This window comes from Bos grunniens, chromosome 7 (assembly GCF_055505025.1).
Source record: "Bos grunniens cultivar Pamir isolate PY7600 chromosome 7, Bosgru_T2T1.0, whole genome shotgun sequence".
Taxonomy (NCBI): domain Eukaryota; kingdom Metazoa; phylum Chordata; class Mammalia; order Artiodactyla; family Bovidae; genus Bos; species Bos grunniens.
Genome location: NC_141171.1, coordinates 18,923,502 through 18,946,804, shown reverse-complemented (window position 1 = coordinate 18,946,804; position 23,303 = coordinate 18,923,502). Strand labels below are relative to the sequence as shown.

The window sequence follows — 23,303 nt, the reverse complement described above, 5'->3', positions numbered from 1 at the left end:
AATAAAGTTGTTTTTAATTTGTAAAAGAGAAGGAAAATAAAAAGAAGGAAGGGAAAAGAAAAAGAGGGAGCGAGAGAGGAAGAAAAGAAAGAATTTATATATCCGAGCTCTTATTAGTTGTTCCAGGACAATTTTCCCAAGAAAATAGTTGTGGATGGGAACTTACAAGTAGCTACCAGGGTGTTATTTCCTAGTCTATAATAGCAACACATTAGATACAACCTAAATGCTTAACAATAGAGGATGAATTTGAAAAAAAAAAACACTATGTTGCCATGAAACAAATTACAATTGTATAATTGCATAGAAAAAAAGACTAAAAGGAAGCACACTTAGAAGTTGGCACCCTGGGCAAGATAACAGCCAGGCTTTATATCTTCTTTTTAGTGTATTGAGATTTTCTAAATTTCCTACAGTGAATGATGTTCCTTCTGTGGTCAGAGCGAGGATAAACAACATCAGTACATCCTTGTTCTTAAAGAAAGTAGAGGGAGAAAGGAAGCCTGGGTAAAGCTGGGGAGTGGGGGATGGTCCTGACTCCATCATTATCTGCTGTATCACTAATACGCCATGATCTTGGTTTTCTTGCCTGTAGAATGGAAATAATGAGGTCTACACGACCACAGGGGTTTCAGGACGAGGACCTGACAAGCCCAGCCAAGGATGGCATTATTGACCCTCATCAGAAACTGTCATCTCTTGTCTTCAGACCACCCCAGCCCCCTCTGGCTTCCTGGCTTCCCTCTCTGGCCCCTGGCAGCCCAAGAGAGTTTTTTTTTAAAAGAAGTCATAGATGAAACCTCTTCCCTTCCCTGTTCAGAGACCCTCCTCTATTCTATGAAGCAGATACAGTATCATCAATTCCATCTGGCAAATGAGGAAACCGAGGCTTGAGGATGCTATGCTCCTTTCTGGGCTCTCTGATCCCAAGGCCACCCAACTGTTGAGAAGCATATCCAGGACTTGAACCCAGGATGGTCTAGCTCTCAAGGCTATGTGCCTAACCACTGCACCACACAACTTGTCTTCATCCCCTTCCTGCCCTCCCCTCCTCCCCTCTCCCCCTCGCTCACTCTACTCCAGCCACACAGGCCACCATTTCCCCAACATGGCACATCCTGTCCTGCCTCAGGAAAATCAAACCAGAATGAGATTCTACTTTGCACTGATCGGATTGGGAGAGAGTTGGAAAATATTGGATGAAATCAAGTATTGATGGGGGTGAGGAGAACAGGACTCATATACCGCAGATGTGCAGCCTGACTGTATTAAGGAAAACCCCAGAGCAGCAGCTCCAGCCCTCGGCCATTAACCCAGAGAACCAGCTGCACGTGTGTGCAAAGACTCGTGTTCAAAGGTGTGCCCTGGGGCTTCCTGGGCAGTCCAGTTACCAATGCGGGGGACATGGGCTGGATCCCTGGTCTGGCAAGATCCCACATGCTGTGGAGCAACTAAGCCCATGCACTGCAACTACGGAGCCCAAGTGCTACAACCATTGAAGCCTGCAGAACTGGAGCCCAAGCTCCACCACAAGAGAAGCCACCGCAACGAGAAGCCTGCGCGCTGCAACTAGAGAGTAGCCCCTGCTTGCCGCAACTAGAGAAAGCCTGCACTCAGTAACGAAGACCCAGCCAGCACAGCCAAAAATTAAAAACAAAAGCATGCCCTGTGGAGTTGGTGACATATGTCTAGCAGGTGGGGATGTGGTAGATAAACCATGAAACATGCATCTTATGGAAATGCATGCAGCCATTAAAAAAGAGAGAGGCTGATCCATGTGTCCTGATCTGGTGAGGTCTCTGAGATGAAGGTCATTTGGTCCTACTATTGGGATACTGTCTGTCCTGGGAATAGTGATTCATTTAGAGAGTGCTAATTAGCTGTCTGGCACTGTGCAAGCCACAGTCTCTGAATTATTTCATTAGTCACTCCCATTTTACAGATGGGAAACAGAGGGCCAGAGAGATTAAGCAACTGATCCAAGGTCGCACAGCCAGTGCATAGGAGAGCTGGGAATTAAACACGAGTTCTGTGATGCCCACCTCTGTGTCCTTACCCTGCTCCTTGCGTCATTCATTCATTCCACAAACACTGATGATCACTGTGTGCCTGGCCCTGTTCTAAACACCAGAGACCCAGCAGAGAACAGGAGTGACAATATCTCCCACTTTCTTGGAGCTGCTGGAAGCTGGAGAGAGAATATGCAAGCCAGTGAACAAAAAGTGATCATTTCAAATAGCGGTAAATGACAGGCAGTACTGAAACAGGGTGATATGGGGAAAAAGTGATGACGTAAGGGGATGCAACTTTAGCTGGGATGATCAAGGGGAGTCCCTCTGAGAAGGTGAAATTTGAGTTGAGACCTGAATGATGAGAGAGAGAAAACTATGGGGACATGTGAAAGAAGGGGGTCCCAAACAGAGGGTATATATAGCCTGTGCAAAGGTCCTGAGGCAGGATGGTGCCTGATATGTTGCAGGAACAGTGAAGAGGTCCCTGTGGAGTGAGTGAGGGGGAGAAAGGGAGGAGGAGAGGGAAAGGAGGGAACAGGACAGGTCATGCAGGGTCTTGTGGGCCTTGGGAAGGACTTGGGCTTTTACCCCAGGGAGGTGGGAGCCCTGGAGGGCTGTGGGTAGGGTAGAGAGGAGCTGATTCAGGTGCTCACGGGTGCCCTCTGGTTGCTGCAGGGAGGAGAGACCATAGGGGGCATGGTGAGCAGGAGCCAGACTTACTGGTTCAGGTGGGTGATGCAGGGGCTGGACCCAAGTGGATGCAGAAGATGCAAAATTAGTTAATAACATTCCAGCGTCACCCACCACTACCTTGAGTGGTTTATCCTCAAGGACAGATGGCACGTTTCTCCCCATCGATTTGACTGTTTAGTTGTTCAGTTGTGTTCAACTCTTTTGCAGCCCCATGGACTGTAGCCCACCAGCTCCCCTGTCCACGGGATTCTTTAAGCAAGAATATTGGCGTGGTTACCATTTCTTCCCAACCCAAGGATTGAATCCGTGTCTCCTGCATTGGCAGGCACATTGTTTACCCCTGAGAGCCTTCTCCCCATTACCATCCGCTTTAGAGAACGCCCATGATCAGCTGCAGCTGCCAGACCCTCCCAGCCAGCAGTGCCCTCTGGGGACCAGAGACACACAGCATACTCCCCAGGCCATACCACAGGCGAGATGCAGGGCCAGACCTCAGGCCCCCAGTGCCACCTCTCTGCTGGCTCAGCTGTGCTCTGCCTGCCTCTTCCAGGGGCAAAGATTAGGAGTTTGTTTACCGGTATTATTTTTTATTGATTTTTAAACAAGTGCTCAGCAAAAAAGACACACTTGGCTCGGCTGCTTCCATGATATCTAAATGATTCATTTAAGCGATCCTAGTTGTGCGGGCCACTGGGTGCTAAAAGCTTGCAGTTTGATCTTTTTCAATTTTTTTTTTCCTAAGCTGTCATACAGGGTGACCAGCTTGTCCTGATTTGCCCAAAACTTCCCTGGTTTTAACACTGAAACCAGGATGATCAATCATCTTAGTCTGATCGGAAAAGCATTTGAAACACACACACGTTATGGTTAGCTGGGGTGGGGGCTCCTCAAATGGGGTTGATGACGGTTCCTGTCTCATTAGCTTTTGTGAGGGGTGGTTTGACAATAAGCATCCTGGTTTTGTTTGGGGCTCTGTAATAAGGCATTGTCCTGTAGTTACAATTGAATCTTCCACTTGGATCTGAGCTTCCTAATGGCAAAAGGGAAAGGAGAAACATAATTTTTTTGTGGGGGGAGCATATTGTATAGCTTGCAGGACCTTCGCTCCCCAATCAGGGATCGAACCCGGGTCCCAGTAGTGAAAGTGTGAAATCCTAACCCTTGGACTATCAGAGAATTCCCCAGAAACAATTTTTTTTCCTTAAAAAAAAAAGTCCTAGTACATAGCAAACACTCAATAAAACTCTGGCTCTTAAAGGGCTGGTGAAGGAATCAGGGTTTCTCCTAAGGGAACCTATTTGGGGGAGAGGATATGTCAGCTCCTTCTAAACTATATGGCCCCACCATCTACTTCTTGTCTCTATGGATCTGATTCCTGCCTGATGACAAATAAAAATCGCAGATTCTGAAGTTAATCCACAAATCAGTTCAGTTCAGTTCAGTCGCTCAGTCATGCCCGACTCTTTGTGACCCCATGAATCGCAGCATGCCAGGCCTCCCTGTCCATCACCAACTCCCGGAGTTCACTCAGACTGAGGTCCATCGAATCAGTGATGCCATCCAGCCATCTCATCCTCTGTCGTCCCCTTCTCCTCTTGCCCCCAATCCCTCCCAGCATCAGAGTCTTTTCCAATGAGTCAACTCTTCCCATGAGGTGGCCAAAGTACTGGAGTTTCAGCTTTAGCATCATTCCTTCCAAAGAAAAACCAGGGCTGATCTCCTTCACACAAATCAGGTGGACACAAAACACATGTCCACATGCTTTATTTTCCATAATTCATTTTAATTTCTGATTTAGGAACCCCCTCCTGCTTCTTCTAGTATCAGTTCTTCTTTGGGGTGTGCAATCGCTGAAGCCATACTCCCTCCCTGGGTCTTCTCCAGGGCCAGGGAGGGGCACACCCAATGCAGTCCTTAGCTGTTCATCAGCCTACACAATCGACCTCACCGTCCTTCCCAGCCTGCCTGGATTCAGAGTGATATACAGGATTATAACTGGAAACTTCTATACATAAAAAGACACCAAAACCAAATTAAAAGGAAGTGACAAAACAGTACAGTGGTCTGTCAAAAATTAAACACAGAATTACCATTTGATTTAGCAATTCCACCTGTGGGTAGAAACAAAAAATTTGAGGGACTTCCCTGGAAGGACTGATGCTGAAGCTGAAGCTCCAGTACTCTGGTCACTTGATGCAAAGAGCCAGCTCATTGGAAAAGACCCTGATGCTGGGAAAGATTGAGGGCAGGAGGAGAATAGGGTGACAGAGGATGAGATGGTTGGATGGCATCACCGACTCAATGGACACGAGTTTGAACAAGCTCTGGGAGATAGTGAAGGACAGGGAAGCCTGGCGTGCTGCAGTCCATGGGGTTGCAAAGAGATAGACATGACTTAGTGACTGAACAAGAAGCTGGAGGTGCAGTGGTTAAGACTGTGCTTTCACTGCAGGGGCCGTGGCTTTGATCCCTGGTTGGGGTACTAAGATCCCACATCCCATATGCCAGGTGGCATGGCCAAAACAAACAAACAAACAAACAAATATTTGAAAGCAGGGACTCAGAGACCTAGTTGCACACCTGTGCTCACAGCAGCATTATTCACAGGAGACAAATCAGGTATCTGTCCACAGTTGACAGATAAACAAATTAGGGTCCATCCATACAATGGAATGTTATTCAATCTTTAAAAAGGAAGGCGATTCTGACACCCACTGCAACACGCATGAAGCCTTAGGACATGATGCTTGGTGAAATCAGCCGGACACAGAAGGACAAACACTGGTTCTACTCACAGGAGGTCCCTGGAGGAGTCAGATCCACAGAGACCGGAAGTAGATGGTGGAGGCTTGGGGCTGGGAGAGAGGGAGGGAGAGATGGTATTTAATAATGGCCCCTCCCTGCCCTCACTTCCCCTCCAGCCACCCAGCCTCCTCAATGTTTATTATCATTGTCATTGTTAAAAACTCATCTATTTATTTTATTGTGGTAAAATATACATAACATAAAATTTACCATTGTAACCACTTTCAGTGGCATTAAGCACATTCACATTGTTGGGCAACCATCCCCACCATCATCTCCAGAACTTTCTCATCTTCCCAAACAGAACTCTGTCCCCATGAAACACGCACTCCCCACCCCTCTGCCACGGCCCCTGGCTCCACCATCTACTTCCTGTCTCTGTGGATCTGAGTCCTGTAGGGACCTCCTGTGAGTGAAATCAGACACTGTGTGTCCTTCTGTGTCCGGCTTATTTTATTGAATATAATGTTCTCAAGGTTCATCCATGCTGTAGCAGGTGTCAGAATCTCCTTCCTTTTTAAGGCTGAAAATATTTCACTGGATGGATAGACCATAATTCATTTATTCATCATCTGTCTGGGGACACTTGGGTTGTCCCCACCTTTTGGCTACTGTGAATCATGCTATAAACATGGGTGGAAAAGTATTTGTTTGAGTTCCTGCTTTCAATTATTTGGGGTATATATCCTCACTGTTCCTTTTTTTTTTCTTTATATAAAATTTTACTTATTTTTTTGGCTGTGCTGGGTCTTGGTTGCTGTGTGTGCTTTTCTCTAGTTGCAGCAAGTATGGGCTACCTTCTAGCTGTGCTTGGACTCCTCATTGCGGTGGTTTCTCTTAATGTGGAGCATGGGCTCTGGGGTGCGCGGACTTCAGCAGTTGCAGCTCGTGGGCTCTAGAGCACAGGCTCAACAGCTGTGACGCACAGGCTTAGTCGCTCCACGGCGTGTGGGATCTTCCTGAATCAGGGATTGAACCTGCGTCTCCTGCATTGGCAGGAGGATTCAACTGAGCCACCAGGGAAGCCCCTCACTGTTTTTTGAACATACCAGGAACAATCCTACCTCAGGACCTTTGCACTGGCTGTGCCCTCTGCCTGGAGTGACCTCTCCCAGATCTTTCCATGTCTGACTCCTTCTCATCTAACTCTGGCAGCCTCAGGCTGACCCAGCCATCACTCACCATGAGGACACTGGCAACCTGGCTGCTCAGAGAAACCTCCACTGCTCTCCACCCAGAGAAATCTTGCTCTGAATGGAACGACTCCTATTTTATCAAGCTTCTCTGTGTACATGTTTGAATCCTACCACATCTCTGCTTTGGAGCCCAGACACAGTCATGGGGAAAACATGAGAAACATTTCAGTGGATGACAGTCATGAGAACAATAATACACGATGTTAATTAACAATTATAGAACAGTCGTTGGGTATCACATTCTACTTTGTGCTGGGCAGGTGGCTAAGAGCTTTGTGTGTGACATCTTATTGAATCTGGAGAGATGGATATAGTAATTGCACCCATTTTACAGATGAGGAAACTGAGACTCAGCCAGGGGAAAACACTTGCCCAAAATGACATTACCAGGACCCAAACTCAGGTCTGTTTGCTCCATTGAGCCCAGCTTCATGGTCCCCAAGGAACATAAAATTCAGGGCAGATCCACATGTGGTGGGTTATAAGGCCTGGGAGAGGGTGACAGTCACTCTGGCCACCTCTGTATCGTCTTCAGTGAGTAACTTTCACCCCATTAGATCTCCCAGCTTCTGTATCCATCATTTGATTTTTCTCTTCATCACAGTGCCATTGAACTGTCTGGGCTGGGTGGTTAATATCTTTAAAAATTTTTTACTTATTTATTTGGCTGTGCTGGGTGTTAGTTGTGGCATATGGGATCTTTTGACTGGGGATTTTTCTCTAGTTCCGATGAGTGTGGGCTACTTTCCAGTTGCCTTGCACGGGCTTCTCGTTGCAGTGGCTTTTCTTGCGGAGCATGGGCTCTAGGCAGATGGACTTCAGTAGTTGCAGCTAGCGGGCTCTAAAGAGCAGGTTGAATAGTGTGCACATGGGTATAGTTGCTCCAGGGCATGTGGGATCTTCCTGGACCAGGGGTTGAACCCGTGTCTTCTGCATTGGCAGGTAGATTCCTTACCACTGAGCCACCAGGGAAGTCCACATGTGGAATTTTTAGTTGCAGCATACGAACTCTTAGTTGTGATATGTGGGATCTAGTTCCCTGACCAGGGATTGAACTTGGGCCCCCTGCATTGAAAGTGTGGAGTTGTAGCCACTCGGACGACCAGGGAAGTCCCCGGGTGGTTAATATCTTGCTCCATCCAGGACTTGGTAAAGAGCATCTCCTAGCAGGATGCCTTGCTGCTGTTTGTAACAATGATGCTTTTGTGTGACATCATCCACATGGACTCAGTCAACCCACTGGGGCAGGCATCATGGATATCCCCATTTTACAGATGAGAAGAATGAGGCTTAGCAAGGGGAAGTCTCTTGCTCCAGGTCCTGCAGGAAGATTTGAGTCTGGACAGTCAGACTCTGGTCCCCAAGACTGTACCACCTGGCTTTGTTCCTGGCTGCGTGGTGGCATTTTGCTTTATGATTTCCCGAGTGCCCCGTTAATCGTCTGAACAAAGCGATTACCACATCTTTTATATATGGCCCAATGTCTAATTGTCCAGGCCATGGAACCAGTGACTCAAAACCTCCCTCCCTAATTGTCTTTCCTGCACAATTAGTACCTCGTTATATATGGTTCTGTGGTCGCCTGCATTTCTGCAGTCTACCAGCCTTGCTGCTAATCATCTGAACTCTGTAATTAATGCCCTATTCTAGACCGTCTTCTCTTCTCTGTGTAGTTAGAGCCATTCTCATTTCTGGGGTGAGGGTTGGTAGTGCTCATAAGAGAAAAATGCAGCCCCTGCCCACAGGAAAGTCATTGTCTATTTGGAAAGGCAACAAGCAAATGCAGAATTTGCTTTCCGCTTGTGGGAGCTACAAATCCTGGTTGTAGAGTGGTAAATAGATCAAAGGTTCCCTCTGATGGAGGAAGGGCAATGGAGATTGGGTCATGCAGGATGCATAGGAGTTTGTGAGATGGAAGGGAATTCCAAGCAGAAGGAACAGCATGTGCAAAGGTTTAGATGTTGAAAGAGCTGGGAATTAGGGGAGGGAGCCGGTGAGAATTAGTAAAACAGGCTGGCTTGATTGTGGAATTATGGCAGGAGAGAATTTAGAAAGAACAAGAAAGACTTAACAGGGGTCCTATATGGAGATATTAAAGAGCAGGTTGAGGACTTAGATTTTATCCCCTGGGGATCTATGAAAGGGTTTGGGCTGAAGAGAGGTTTGGTCAGGTTTAATTTTTTTAAGTGTTCTAGTTACTGTAGGGAGAATAAATTGGAAGGGAAGAGAAATGGAGGCCATGAGACCAGGAAACAGGTGGCATGGACTGTTGCCCACCTGGCTCCTCAGTCCATGGGATTTTCCATGTATGAATACTGGAGTGGGTTGCCATTTCCTTCTCCAAGGGATCTTCCCAACCCAGGGATTGAACCTGGGTCTCCCGCATTGTAGGCAGATGCTTTACCATCTGAGCTACCAGGGAAGCCTTTCTGTTGTCCAGAGATAAAATTAAGGTGGAATTGAGTGGATCAGAGGTTATGGGGATGGAAGGGAGTGGATGGATAAGAGAGAGATTTACAGGACAGGATGAGCCAGATGTGGAAACTGACAGGTGATGGGTGAGGATGTGGGAGGAAGGGCAGTGGATGCCCAGGTCTTTGATCAAAGGGTATGCAAGGGAGGTTGATGGGGCCATTCCCAAGTAGAGAATAAGAAGGTCTGTAATGAAGATTCTAAGCTCCATTTGAGTCCTACCTGAGGACGGACGTACTGGCCATCCTGGACTGGAGCACAGAAAGCTGTTCAGGGTTTGGGATCTGATTTGGCAGGAACCTCCAAAGCTGTGGCAGCGGATGAGTTCACCAAGAGGGAGAGTGGAGATCTGGAAGCCAGAAATCAGCGATTGCTGTTATAAGCCCCTGAGACTGCAGGGTGGGGAATGTTTGTTATGTGGCACTCTCACAGCATTAGCCAACTGCTACAAGTCTCCAGAAACAGATTCTGGAGCCCTCCAAGGTCAGGCCCCTTTTGTTAGATGTGGAAACATAGCCCATCTGGAGCCGCTCCATGTATGTATCTCAGAAATCCCCAGCCAGACAAGAATCCAGCCTCCTGCAGCTGCTCCCTGAATTAAGAAACTCAAGGGGTTCCAATAGGTTCTGTGGTAAATTACCCATGAAAGTACCAGGGAAAACCTCACTCGGGGGGGTGGAGGGCGAGAAGAAGATCTGTGATGATATATCTACAGGAGGAGAAAAAAAAAGATTTGGGAGCTCAGTGGTGGAATGTTCTATAAGAACCTTTTAAAAGCAAACACAGGAGACATGAGCAGTTTTTAAAATGACAGACAATACAATGGAAGATAATATATTTAAAACCCATATCAACTGTTAACAGACCATAAAAATACAGCTACATTAATCTGAGCTGTCTGTCACGGGCCCTCTGAGCAGCTGTGTGATTTTATAGTTTCGCTCCTGGAGGTTTCCTTGACACTTTCACAAATACATCTCAATTTATTTAGATAAGGACAATAGAAATATTGCGCTTTTTTTTTTCTCCTTTCTTCCTTCCCCTCTTCTTCCTCCACCGCCTCCTGGAACAGCTGAGAGATCTGACAGAGCTGGGCTAGCAGAGCTTTTTCAAATTGAAAAAAAAAAAACAAAACTTTTTTTTTTACTTGGAGAAAAGTTCCTATCGAGGATTCTAGGGCCTCAGAGTTTCAGGGTTGTGGGGAAAGGCCAAGCTGGTGCCTTTGTTGCTGTGTGTCTGCAGGCAAATGCCTTACCTTCTCTGAGGTCTGTTGGCAAAGATCCTGCACATACCTGCTCCTCCTCCCCACACCTGGATAAATCCACACTTACCATCACCATCACCTCCACCACTACAGTTGCTACTCACCTCCTATCTCTCATCTCCTTCTCTCCCCCGGTTCACTAGTACCTATTACAAAGGTCCCCTTGCTCTTTTGCCTACCTGCCAGGCACGATCCTGCCCCACAGCCTTTGCACTTGTTCCCTCCATCCTGAAGGACCTCTCCTCATTCTTCCCATGGCTGGCTCTTCTTCCTGCTTTGGTTTAATGCCACCTCCTCCCAGCAGCTCTCCCTGACTACCCCCAGCTAAAGGAGCTTCCTCGTCCTTTCTTTCACATCAGATCATGTTCTGTCTCCTCCTAGGACTTACATTCCTTGAAAATAATTTATTTGCTCATTCATTAGTTTATTGCCTGTCTCCTACACCAGACTGAACTCCTTGAGGTCAGGGGTCAATCGGTTGGTTGTTTGGTTTATTTTGTTGGTCTGTTTCAGCTACTGATATCTTCCTGGTGCTTGGAACAGGGCTTGGTATACAGTAGGTGCTCAATACACACTTGTTGAGGGATTGAGTGAAGCGGGGAGTGAATAGACCACTCTGGGTTGGGAATGGTGCAGCAACGCCTTGGAGGTAGAATTTGCCATCGGAGGTTGTGAGCCCCAAGCACCTGGAATGGGACCCCAGCCTTCCCTTCTTCTGGGAAGTGGTTCATATCTGACAGTTTAAGACCGCAAGTCCAGGGACTTCCCTGGTAGTCCAGTGGCTAAAACTCCAAGCTTCTAATGCAGGGGGCCTGGTTTTCATCCCTAGTCAGGAAAACTAGATCTTGCATGCTGCAAGGAAGATCAAAGATCTCGTGTGCCACAACTAAGACCTGGTGCAGCCCCAAAACCCCAAACCCAGCACCATGCCAACCACTCTGGGTTCTGCTGCTCACAACCCCCCACCATGAGTGCTGGCGACACCATCCTGGTCAAACAAGGGTCCTCCTCTTGGGCTCCCCCCCACCACCTCCCCTGGTGACTCGGGTGATAAAACCTCTGCCCGCAATTCAGCAGACATAGGTTCAATCCCTGGGTCAGGAAGATCCCCTGGAGGAGGGAATGGCAACCCAATCCAGTATTCTTGGCTGGAGAATCCCATGGACAGAAGAGCCTGGTGGGCTACAGTCCATGGGGTCACAAAGAGCCAGATACAACTGAGCAACTAACACTAACACACGTCCTCCCCCATCTGAGGCATCCTAGATGTCGTCACTGCTGCAGATGAAACCCGCTTGATGCCGGGGAAGGCCCAGCACAGATGTCCCCAGGATGGAACATCTGGGCCGCATATTGCAGCAGCTGGCAGGAGCTGGGACACCACCAGGCACAATGACATCTCTGGGAGGCTAGGTGGCCCTGAGTCGCCTCCGGGTCTCACCATCTGTCTGCAGCCAAAACCTGTCTGATGATTTCTCTGGGCTAGGGAGGAAAGGGTCCCAGAGCTGACTGCCTTCCCTAATTCTTTCATCCCCTCCCTCCTCATTTCCTTCCATCAGTGAATGATAGTCGCTCAGTCACGTCCAACTCTTTGCGACCCCATGGACTGTAGCCTCCCAGGCTCTTCTGTCCATGGAATTCTCCAACCAAGAATACTGGAGCGGGGAGCCATTCCCTTCTCCAGGGGATCTTTCTGACTCAGGGATTGAACCCGGGTCTCCTGCATTGCAGGCAGATTCTTTACCATCTGAGCTACCAGGGAATCTTAAGTCTGGGGCATTATCTCCAAATGATAACCTGAATCCACGCACATGACTCCATCCCACTCCTGCCTCTGCCAAGGCCCAGCCACCATCATCGCTTGTTGGGACCAGTGCAGTAGCATCCCTGTGGTTTAGTCCCAGCTATCTCCCTGCCCCTGTCCCCTCTTACTGTGCCAGCCACACCGACCTCCCTGCTGGACTCAGAACACACCAGGCATGGTCTGGCCTCAAAGTCTTTGCCCATGCTGTTCCCTCTGCCTGGAACAGTCTTCTCAGATCTCCCCATGGCCAGCTCCTCCTCATCCTCCAAGTCTCTGCTCAAATATCACCTCCTCCAAGAAGCCCTCCCGATTTCCCTTGCCTAGTCAATCTAAGGTTAGGCTGCTACAACAGAATGCCATAGACTGGGTGCTCATAAACAAGACATTTACTTCTCATAGTTCTGGAAGCTGGCAGTCCAAGATCAAGATGCAGGAAGAGAGACTTCACTGGTGGTCCAGTGGCTAAGACCCTGTGCTGCCAATGTAGGGGGTCCGGGTTCAATCCCTGGTCAGGGAACTAGATCGCACATGCTGCAACTAAGAGTTCGCATGCCACAACTAAAGCTTCTGTGTGCTGCAACCAAGGAATCTGCATGCCACAATGAGGATTGAAGATACGCTGTGCCACAACCAAGACCCGGTGCAGCCAAATAAATAAATATTTTTTTTAGAAAAAGACACTGGCAGATTTGGTGCCTGCTGAGGATGTGCTTCCTGTTCCATAAAAACAGTCATCTTCTCACTGTGTCCTCACATGGCAGAAAGGGTAAGGGGGCACGCTGGGGTCTCATGTATAAGGGCGTGCGTGCATGTTAAGTCGCTTCAGCGGTGTCCGACTCTTTGTGACCTTATGGACTGCAGCCCACCAGGCTCCTCTGCTCATGGGATTCTCCAGGCAAGAATACTGGAGTGGGTTGCCATTTCCTTCTCCAGGGGATCTTCCTGACCCAGGGATCGAACTCTTGTCTCCTATGTCTCCTGCACTGGCAGGCAGGTTCTTTGCCACCTGGGAAGCCCAGTATAAGGGCACTAATCTCATTAATAAGGACTCCACCCTTATGACCTAAGCACCTCCCAGAGGCCCCACCTCCTCGTACCATCACATTAGGGATTAGGTTTCAACATATGAGTTTGGACAGGACACAAACATACAGCCTATAGCAATCTGCCCATCCTCCCTGACCCCTATCTCTTCCACGCTCCTCTCATCCCATGGGTTTGCCTGCCTTCCACCCAGTACTCGCCTCTCTTTGCTTGGCAAACTTCTGCTAATGCTCTGAGCCCTAGTTCCTTCCAGTCTCCCAGCCCCCTGGGTTCCCTGACCTTGACCCTGAGGGGCTGGGTGAGTCTGTGTCCAGCTCTGCATCCCTGCCGTCCTGGGGTCCCTTGGGGACATCTCAGCACAGGGCTGGACACACAGGAGCTATCATAAAGCATCTGCTGCCCTGTTGCTTTTCTTCCTCAGACCCCTCTTGGCCTGGGTGTCCTTCTAGAATTTCCATGGATCAGGAGTCCAGCTACAGAGTCTGTTTGAAAGGGATGCAATGGCTGGGGGTCGGGGACTGTCTTGAGTGTGGGTTTGCCCAGCATATCCACTTCTTAAATGTGGGTTTTCAGTTTCCTTGGGGGTGGCTCCATGGTCCCTGATGGAGATTTTAGAAGGGTCTGAAGCCCCACAAACCACCCTTTGGCAGTGCCCATCTTCCCCTCTGGCTACCCAATGTCCCAAACCTCTCTTGGCATCTCTCTCTTAGTCTTAGACCCCTGCCCCATCATCAATGGTAGATGGCACCTCGGGACATCCAATCACATTATCAGAGGCACTAAAGAGCCTAGTGGTGAAAACTTGACTCTGGAGCCAGGTGGCCTGAGTTCAAAACCCAGATTTCCACTTGTACTCATTCTGTGTGACATTGGGAAAAGTATTTGCCCTCTCTGAGCCTCAGTTTCCCCATCTCTAAAATGGGGGTAATGACATCTACCACTTAATCTGTTAGAAGGATTAACTGAGTTTCTATGCTGTTTATTTCTCGGGTCTTAGTTCCCCAACCAGGGACTGAATCTGAGCCCCCTGCAGTGGAAGCATGGAGTCTTAACCACTGGACCCCCAGCGAAGTCTCTGTGCTGTTTATTCTAAGACAGAGCTGGGCACATGGGAATTGTCCTAAGAAGTGCTAGTTGCTGTTGTTATTAGTGTTGTTTTATTTCTTTTTTAAAAAAATTTATTTCTCAAATCCCCCAGGGCCCAGTGCCAGCCACGCTCTCCTCTGCTCCTGAGTACAGGGTCCTGGCTCTCAGCCCCTACTCTGTGCAGAGCAGCCACCTGTGCCGAGAGAAGATTCTAGAAGAAGGGGGAGGGGCTGCCTGGTGGCTCTTCTCCTCTCACGTTTGCAGAGCGAGCTCAGTGCGTGCTGACTTTGAACAGAGGTTTTTCTTGGGGACTTTGGGGGTTTAGCAGGGAGGGGCTAAAGGTCCCTGCCCCACCCAGGTGGCTCCTGATATTCTGAGCAGCCCCAGGGATGAGTGAGTTATAAATCAACATCTCACAGGGGACAGCCGCTTTGCGAGCCTGGGGACCTCGAAGAAATGCAGCTCCAGGCCCTGGCAGTGACCCTGGGGGTGACCTTTGCCTGCAGGCTCATCCAACCAATGAGAAAGCCCGCTACGGGTGCCTGGAAACCGTTTCCATGACACCCAGGAGCCGCGGTCCCTGGAAGGGCCTGGTCCGAGGGTGAGGGGCTGCCGGGTAGGGGTGCAAGGCGGGGGGAGGAATGCTTGCAGATAACCATGGCAACGCCAGCAGCTGCGGGAGGCAGGCCCAGCTGGCACGGAGGCGCCTGCCCGCTGGATCCCAGTGCTGCCACCGCCCCCAGGGCCCTCCTCCTGGCACGAGCAGGGACACTGAGGCCCAGAGACACCTGTCGCCCACTTTAGGGTGCCTTTTGGGGATGGAAATTGCACCCTGCCTGTATCACCATGAGGGGCCTCATAGCAAAGTTGGGGGGGGGGCGGGGCTTTGGGAGGCAGAGCAGAGACCCTGCCAGCTTGGCCAGGGGCAATCTGGGAAGGCTTTCTGAAAGAGGTGAGCATTTCCCAAGCATTACTGGTAATGGTTGTTGCCACATCAGCACACACCTATTCCACAATTGACTTGATATCTGCCTTCCACTGACTCACATCTTCTCAAGTAAGTGTACTTAAAAACAGTCTCTGCTTCCCTCCTGCAAATGGAAAGCTGATTGCACCTGCCCAAATACAAGGTGGGTGGCAGAACACACTGGATGGAAACAAAACACAGTCATTCCGTCTAGTGAGGAGGAGTCGCTGCCTGCTCGAGGCTGGGAGCCCGCAGCCTGCTCTCACTTTGTTTACAAGAGGGTGTATGAGAGAAAAGGGTTAAAAACAACCAACCAAGAAAACCCCAGGGCTCTCAGCACTCTCTCCTTTGCATCATCAGAGGTAATGAAAGATAGGGAAACAACTCATTTTTCCCCATGCAAATTAATGATATTGATGGAATGATCCAGAATTGCTCTGGGCTGTGTCACTGAGGGGAATCCTGCCGTGCTGACTGAGGATTTGGTTAGGTAGAAAGGAAGGGCATCCGAGGCAGGGGTGCGCAGCATAGGCAAAGGCTCGGAGGAAGGATTCTTGAGAGGGTGCCATTGTGAGAGAATTTCTCCCTGGGCTCGAAGGAACAGTGTCTTCTGGCCTTTCTAGTGTTTTCCAATGGAGGTGGGTAGGAGAGCAAATGAATCTTTGGTCCAAGAGGGAGGGGGCTTGGGGCTCTGGGTTCTGAGAGAGCACTGCAAGGGGCTGTCTGGGAGGAGGAAGTGTCATGTGGGTGATGATTCCTGGAAGCAGCAGAAAGGGAGGGGAGAGGGAGACCGGTAAGAGAAGGGGCAATATGGGGGCATCGATGAGCAGTGACTACTGTGAGCATCTGGGACCCAATCTTGCTGGGACAGCTGGAATATCGCATAGAGAAATCCTCAGAGTGGTTCCATTTGTACATTAAAGGCTCTGACAAGGCCTGCAAAAGAGACACCTGTTGAACGGTTTCCCAGTTGAGCCTGGATATCAACTTTTTATCCACAGCAGTTTTCTGGACACATTTTTCGAGGCATCAATCATACCTCTGCCTTCTCTGGCCTCTCTCTCTCTCTTTTTTTTTTTGGCCGCATGAACTCTTCCTTGAAGTGCACTGACTTTCCACAGTTGTGGCATGCACAGGCTTCTCCAGTTACAGCACATGGGCTCCAGAGCATGCAGGCTCAGTAGGTGCGGTGTGCCAGCTCTCTAGTTGTGGCATGCAGTTTTAGTTGCCCCACTGCCCCTGGGATCTTTATTCTCCAGTCAGGGATCGAACCCATGTCCTCTGCACTGGAAGACAGATTGTTAACTACTGGACCACCAGGGAAGTCTCTCTTGGCCTACTCTTATATCTAGGTTGTGATGTAAGACAGACAATAAAATAAAATCAATACAATTATTATTCTTTCCCCAAGAGAACATGTACTGCCTTCTGTATCTGAAAAGTCCAAAGTTCTCTTCTTTCAGGTATGGCTAGATCCAGGCACTGAGACAATGATACTGATGCTATTTTTAAAACATACTCCTTTGAGGCATAATTGACATGCAATTTGGCCAACACAAACACATTTGTGATGGGTTATAACATATGTATATGTTCATGAAATGATTACCACAATCAAAATAATAAATTTCATCCCCCAAAGTTTCCTTGTATCCTTTTATAATGTTGGCCCAACACAAGAGGAAAGGCTGGCACTGGGATAGGGCATGGAGTTTCAGAGATGAAACCTGTTGCCTTGGCTCTGTTTTGGTTGTGAGCAATGGAAATTAAACAGTTCTGGGGGAAAAACAGGGCTTTCCTGATGGTTCAGTTGGTAAAGAATCTGCAATGCAGGAGACCCTGGTTCAATTCCTGGGTCAGAAAGATCTGCTGGACAGGGGATAGGCTACCCACTCCAGTATTCTTGGGCTTCCCTTGTGGCTCAGTTGGTAAAGAATCCACACTCAATGCTGGAGACCTGGGTTCATTCACTGGGTTGGGAAGATCCCCAGGAGAAGGGGAAAGGCTGCCCACTCCAGTATTCTGGCCTAGAGAATTCCATGGCATGTATAGTCCATGGGGTTGCAAAGAGTTGGACATGACAGCAATTTTCACTTTCACTTTTGGCAGGAGGGAGGTGAGGGGAAGACCATATAAACAGATTGCAGCAACTGAAAAATTCCAGGGTGCAGCTTCAGGCATAGCTGGATCCAGGAGTTGAGCTGATGTTATTGGAGGTCTATTTCAGTGTCTCAGTTTGACTTTCCTCTGGGTGAGCTTCATTCACAGGCCCCCATTCATAGAGTCAAAAGATTCCCCAAACTCCAGGCTTATTTCTCTTCCCAGGCAGCCTGGCAAGCAGAAATGAAAACCGTCCTGCCTAGGGGTTCCAGTGAAGACCATGGCTAATTCTGACTGGCTTGACTCAGGTCACATGGCCACCTCTGAACCAATCACTGTAGCTGAAGGATGTGACAGTCCCACTAACCAGCTCAGGGTCACCGTAGACCAGGAAATATGTTGGGGTGGGTTCAGACTGGGAGTGAGGAGCAGGCTCCCCCACTCCCAAAGCAGAGCCAGAATTTGTCACTAGCCAATGCAGGGGATATGGGTTCGATCCCTGGTTTGGGAAGATTCCACATGCCATGGGACAACTAAGCCTGTGCACCATGACTGCTGAGCCCGAGAAGCCACAACTACTAGGGCCTGAGAGCCCTAGAGCCTGTGCTCCACAAGAGAAGCCACTGTGCTGAGAAGCCTGTGCACGGCAACAAAAACCAGCCCCCGGTTACCACAACTAGAGAAAGCCTGCGTGCCGCCACAAAAACCCAGTGCAGCCAAAAATTAATCTTAATAAATAAATTACTTTCACTATAATAGGCTGTGTCTCTCTGATCTGTTTCCCATCCATAAAAAGAAACCTATGGGGAAGCCATGATTGAGTCCTTGAGTTGTGGGGCTGCAAGGTGTCTGGAATACCCAGGAGCCTGGAGAGGACTCTCCCTCCCTCCCACCTCTCTCCTGGGACTCCAAGGATTGCTGAATCCTTCCTATAAGCCAGGCCTGATAACATGGATCCACAGCAAGGGCCCCCCCAGTCTCAGCCCATCCAAGAGTAAAATTCATAGACAACATAACTGACCAACACATGTAATTTCAAAAATCATAACTTGCTGGTTATAATATAAAGGAGAAATAAAAAGAAAGTTCTTTTCCATAAAATTCTGTGTATTTCAATATGTAAATGTTCCAGCACAACCATGATAAAAGATTCAACAAAGCCAGCAGAAGCCTCCACCTGATGGGCCCCCATCATTGCTTCTCTGCACCAGGGCAGTTACCTCCACCTTGGTCCCCAGGCTCCCTCCTTGGCTCCCCACAGTCTTCCCTGTGGCCACCAGAGGAGCCCTGTGAGCACCTGAGTCAGGCACCTCCCCATCTCCTCTGCCTACAGCCCTCCAGGGCTCCCACCTTCCTTGGGGTAAAAGCCCAAGGCCTCCTCTGAACTTCCAAAACTGTGGCTCTGCCCTGTCACCTCCCTGCTCTGCCCTCCTCCCTCTCCCCGCCTCGCTCACTCTGCTCCAGCCATGTGGGCTTCCTCATTGTCCCACCAACACACCAGGCCCAGTCCTGCCCCAGGGCCTTTGCACAGGCTGTGCCATCAACCTGGCCAGCTTTTCTCCCAGACATTCATATGTCTGATTTCTCCTCACCCCTGAAGTCTCAGCTCAAACGTCACTTTTTTTCACCACCTCCTTGACCTTCAGTTAAATGCTCCCCAGCCTCCCTCTTTCACTCCCTATCACATCCCTCACTTTGCTTATCTTCTCTTTCTGATTAGGCTTTCTGATAAATCTGATAAGGCTTTCTGATTTTTCTTTAATTCTGTTAATTCTTTGTTGTGTAATCCCAGGAGCCCTACAATAGCACACGCAGTCTTCAATAAATGAATTCATTCAGTGAATGTTTAAATGAGTCCATCATCTCATGCCCATTCTCTGGATGAGGAAGCTGAGGCATGGAGAGGTGAGTTTGCCTGGAGGTAGAATCAGACTTGAGACACTTCGAACTAACAACTCTCAGCTCTGATGCTGAAACCCTGGTGTTCCCCAAGGACCCCAGACCATGAGTTGAGAGGAGGGGAGAGCGACAGTGAAGGAGTTAAACCTCCACCACCACCCATCCCCCCAACTTCAGTCACCAGGCCTGGGTCACTTTGTGCCGAATTCACACATCCACACACGTTTCTGGCTCCTTTGGCTCACCCGTCCCACCCCCAGGGGGAAGCATATTCGTCTCCATGGCAACCGTGTTGTCTCCCATCTGACTGGGGCTGAATGACAGCATTGGGCCAGATGAAGTCACTCGCCACCCACACAGGAGAGATAGGAGCTGGCCCAGAAGTGCCAAGAGCAGGGACGGACTCAGAGGTCCACTTCACCTACCAGCAGACTGCAGCTGGGGGAACAAACCTGTCCGCAGCCCACCATTCCACCATCACAGATCCGTGCCTTGGTGTCTTAAACACTTTGGTGGCCCTGGGGCTTCAGAGAGAGCTCAGATCTCAGGTGTGCAGGGTCGAGCACCCTGGGGAGATTGCATCTGATCCATCTTTGTAACTCCTACTCCTGGCACTGAGCCTGGCACACAGTAGGTGCTCAAGAAATGCTTGAGAAGGAAAGGAAGGAGAAACAGAGGAAGGGGATTGTTGGCCAGAGCTCTTAAGTTCTTACCTAACAGTCTAGATTTCTTCCAGGATTTTTTCCTATCAGCCAGCACTTCTCTTATCAGTTAACCTTTTAGTTATCAGCTCACGCCTTAGTTATCAGCTAACACCTCAGGTATTATCTGTGTCAGAAATATTCAGGGAAGGCTAAAGAATGGGCAACTGAGCCTCAGAAAACAGGTTTGTTTGTTTTTTCCCTCAAATCCCTTCCACCCCTCCCCACCAATTCCCAGCAGGGAGAGAGAGTTGACTGGTTTTGAAGGAAGCTGGGGAAGGGAAGTTCTGAAACCAAAGCTTCTATTCCAGTATTCTTGTCTGGGAAATCCCATATACAGAGTAGCCTGGTGGACTACAGTCCATGGGGCTGCAAAGAGTTGGACATGACTTAATGACCAAACACCACCACTGTCTTTACAATTGGAAGAAAAATCAAACAACAAAAGGTATCATAAGGTGAAAAATGTGGGCTTAGTTCTTAAGGAAGGATTTTCATACCAGTGGAACTATCCAAAACCTGGATGGGTTGCCTTAAGCAGTAATGAGGTCCCCATCACAGGAGGTAATGAAGGTGGGCTAGAGAACCATGCTTAGGAAGAAACAGAGGGAATCAGAGGCAGAAGATTCCAAGAATGCTGTTTTTTATTCTAAGATTTGGTGACAGTTCTAAGATTCTGTGCCTAAGATTCAGCAGCAAACCCCAAGTTTCCACAATGATAGAGGTCTGAGCGGTCATTCTGGAATCTTCTGATTCACCATACAATTCATTGATTCCACAAACAACTGGCCACATGCTGTGAGCCAGGCCTTGTTCTAGGAGCTGGGGACAGAGCAGGGACCAAAAACAGTCAATACCTGACAGTCTTGGGTGCAGACAGGCAAGAAACAGTTAAACCAATGGATTATAATCTATCTAGCCAATAAATTCTCAGTGGGAGAAAAATAGATCAGGGAGGAGGGGCTCTGGAAGTAACCGGTGGAGGGAAATACTAGCTAATACGGTGATGGTGACACTTGAGCTGAGACCTGAAAAAAATGAAGGAAAGAGCCTTCATGTGAACAAAGGGTGTTCCAAACAGAAGAAACAGCCGGGACAAAGAACCTGAGGCACGAACATGCTCAGCGTGTTTGAAAAACAACAAGGAAATGATGGAGGAGAGTTGGAAGTGAGGTAAACACACCTGAGGAGGTGCCATCTGAGCTGAAAAGAAGCTATGCCTCCAAAAACCAGGGGCTGGGGGAAGGCGCCAAGATGGCGGAGGAGTAGGATGGGGAAAACACTTTCTCCCCCACAAATTCATCAAAAGAGCATTTAAACGTCGAGTAAATTCCACAAAACAACTTCTGAATGCCGGCAGAGGACATCAGGCACCCAGAAAAGCAACCCAACTCCTCGAAAGGAGGTAGGAAAAAATATTAAAGACAATAAAAGAGACAAAAGAGGGAGGGACGGAGTTCCGTCCCGGGAAGGGAGTCTTAAAAAGAGAGAAGTTTCCAAACACCAGGAAACTTTCTCACTGCCGAATCCGTGCCGAGCTTTGGAAGCACAGAGGACAACATAACAGGGAGAAAAAATAAATAAACAATTAAAACTCACAGATTGCGAGCCCTACGGTAACTCCTCCAGCGGAGAAGCAGCGCAGACGCCTGCATCCGCCATTAGCAAGCGGGGGTTGGGCAGGGAGGCGCGGCGCGGGCTGCATCGCTGAGAGTAAGAATCTGGCCTGAATACCTTGAGCACTATCTGAGCGAAATAATTTGGGCTAGCAAACCAGACTGTGGGATATCTACCATGCGAAAAGCCAGCCCTAACCTAAGACACCGCCAGCCCACGCACGGAACAAAGGACTAAACAGAGGTAGCCGGCTGCAAACCTTCCCCCTCCGGTGACAGGCAGCCAGAGCCGGAAGGGGGCAATTGCAGCCCCAGAGAGACATTATCTATAAAACTGGCTTCTTTGCTAACTAAAACTTATTGGGGGTCTGGACGGTTAACATCTGCCTGAGAAGGTGCGCCGGTTTTACACCCAGATAACCAAGTGGCGGGGAGGCGATAAGTCGCAGCATTGGCGCTCGCCAAACACCTCATCACCTGAGCTGCTCGGACCTGGGAAGAGCACAAAACGCAGCCCCAACTGAGTCTGCGCCTCTGAGGACTACCTGAGTGCCTGAACCTGAGCGGCTTGGACCTGGGAGGTGCATGCAACCCAGGGCCAGCCTCGGATTGTTCCCGGCGGAACAACCTAGAGCCTGAGCAGTGTGGGCAGGGAGGCTACACGCGCCGTGAGCGGGGGCAGACCCAGTGTGGCTGAGGCACTGCGAGCGCACGCCAGTGTCATTTGTTTGCAGCATCCCTCCCTCCCTCCCCATAGCGCGACTGAACAAAGAGAAGAAATACAGCTCCACCCACCAGAACACCGACACAAGCTTCCCTAACCAGGAAACCTTGACAAGCCACCTCTACATACCCACACACAGCGAGGAAACGCCACAATAAAGGGAACTCCACAAACTGCCAGAATACAGAAAGGACTCCCAAACTCAGCAATTTAAACAAGATGAAGAGACAGAGGAATACCCAGCAGATAAAGGAACAGGATAAATGCCCACCAAACCAAACAAAAGAGGAAGAGATAGGGAATCTATCTGATAAAGAATTCCAAATAATGATAGTGAAATTGATCCAAAATCTTGAAATTAAAATGGAATCACAGATAAATAGCCTGGAGACAAGGATTGAGAAGATGCAAGAAAAGTTTAACAAGGACCTAGAAGAAATAAAAAAGAGTCAATATATAATGAATAATGCAATAAATGAAATTAAAAACACTCTGGAGCCAACAAATAGTAGAATAACAGAGGCAGAAGATAGGATTAGTGAATTAGAAGATAGAATGGTAGAAATAAATGAATCAGAGAGGATAAAAGAAAAACGAATTAAAAGAAATGAGGACAATCTCAGAGACCTCCAGGACAATATTAAACGCTACAACATTCGAATCATAGGGGTTCCAGAAGAAGAAGACAAAAAGAAAGACCATGAGAAAATACTTGAGGAGATAATAGTTGAAAATTTCCCTAAAATGGGGAAGGAAATAATCACCCAAGTCCAAGAAACCCAGAGAGTCCCAAACAGGATAAACCCAAGGAGAAACACCCCAAGACACATATTAATCAAATTAACAAAGATCAAACACAAAGAACAAATATTAAAAGTAGCAAGGGAAAAACAACAAATAACACACAAGGGAATTCCCAT

At 48.7% G+C, this 23,303-nt stretch overlaps 1 long non-coding RNA gene across 1 annotated transcript; it reads right to left on the bottom strand.

Annotated features, from left to right (window-relative positions):
- Positions 1–4,453: 4,453 nt before the first annotated feature.
- Positions 4,454–21,719, bottom strand: LOC147368766 (uncharacterized). Its single transcript, XR_015166808.1, has 4 exons — positions 21,643–21,719; positions 9,401–9,527; positions 5,501–5,560; positions 4,454–4,670 (listed from the first exon to the last, which is right to left on the bottom strand). It is a non-coding gene; the product is annotated as an uncharacterized LOC147368766 (long non-coding RNA).
- Positions 21,720–23,303: the final 1,584 nt, after the last annotated feature.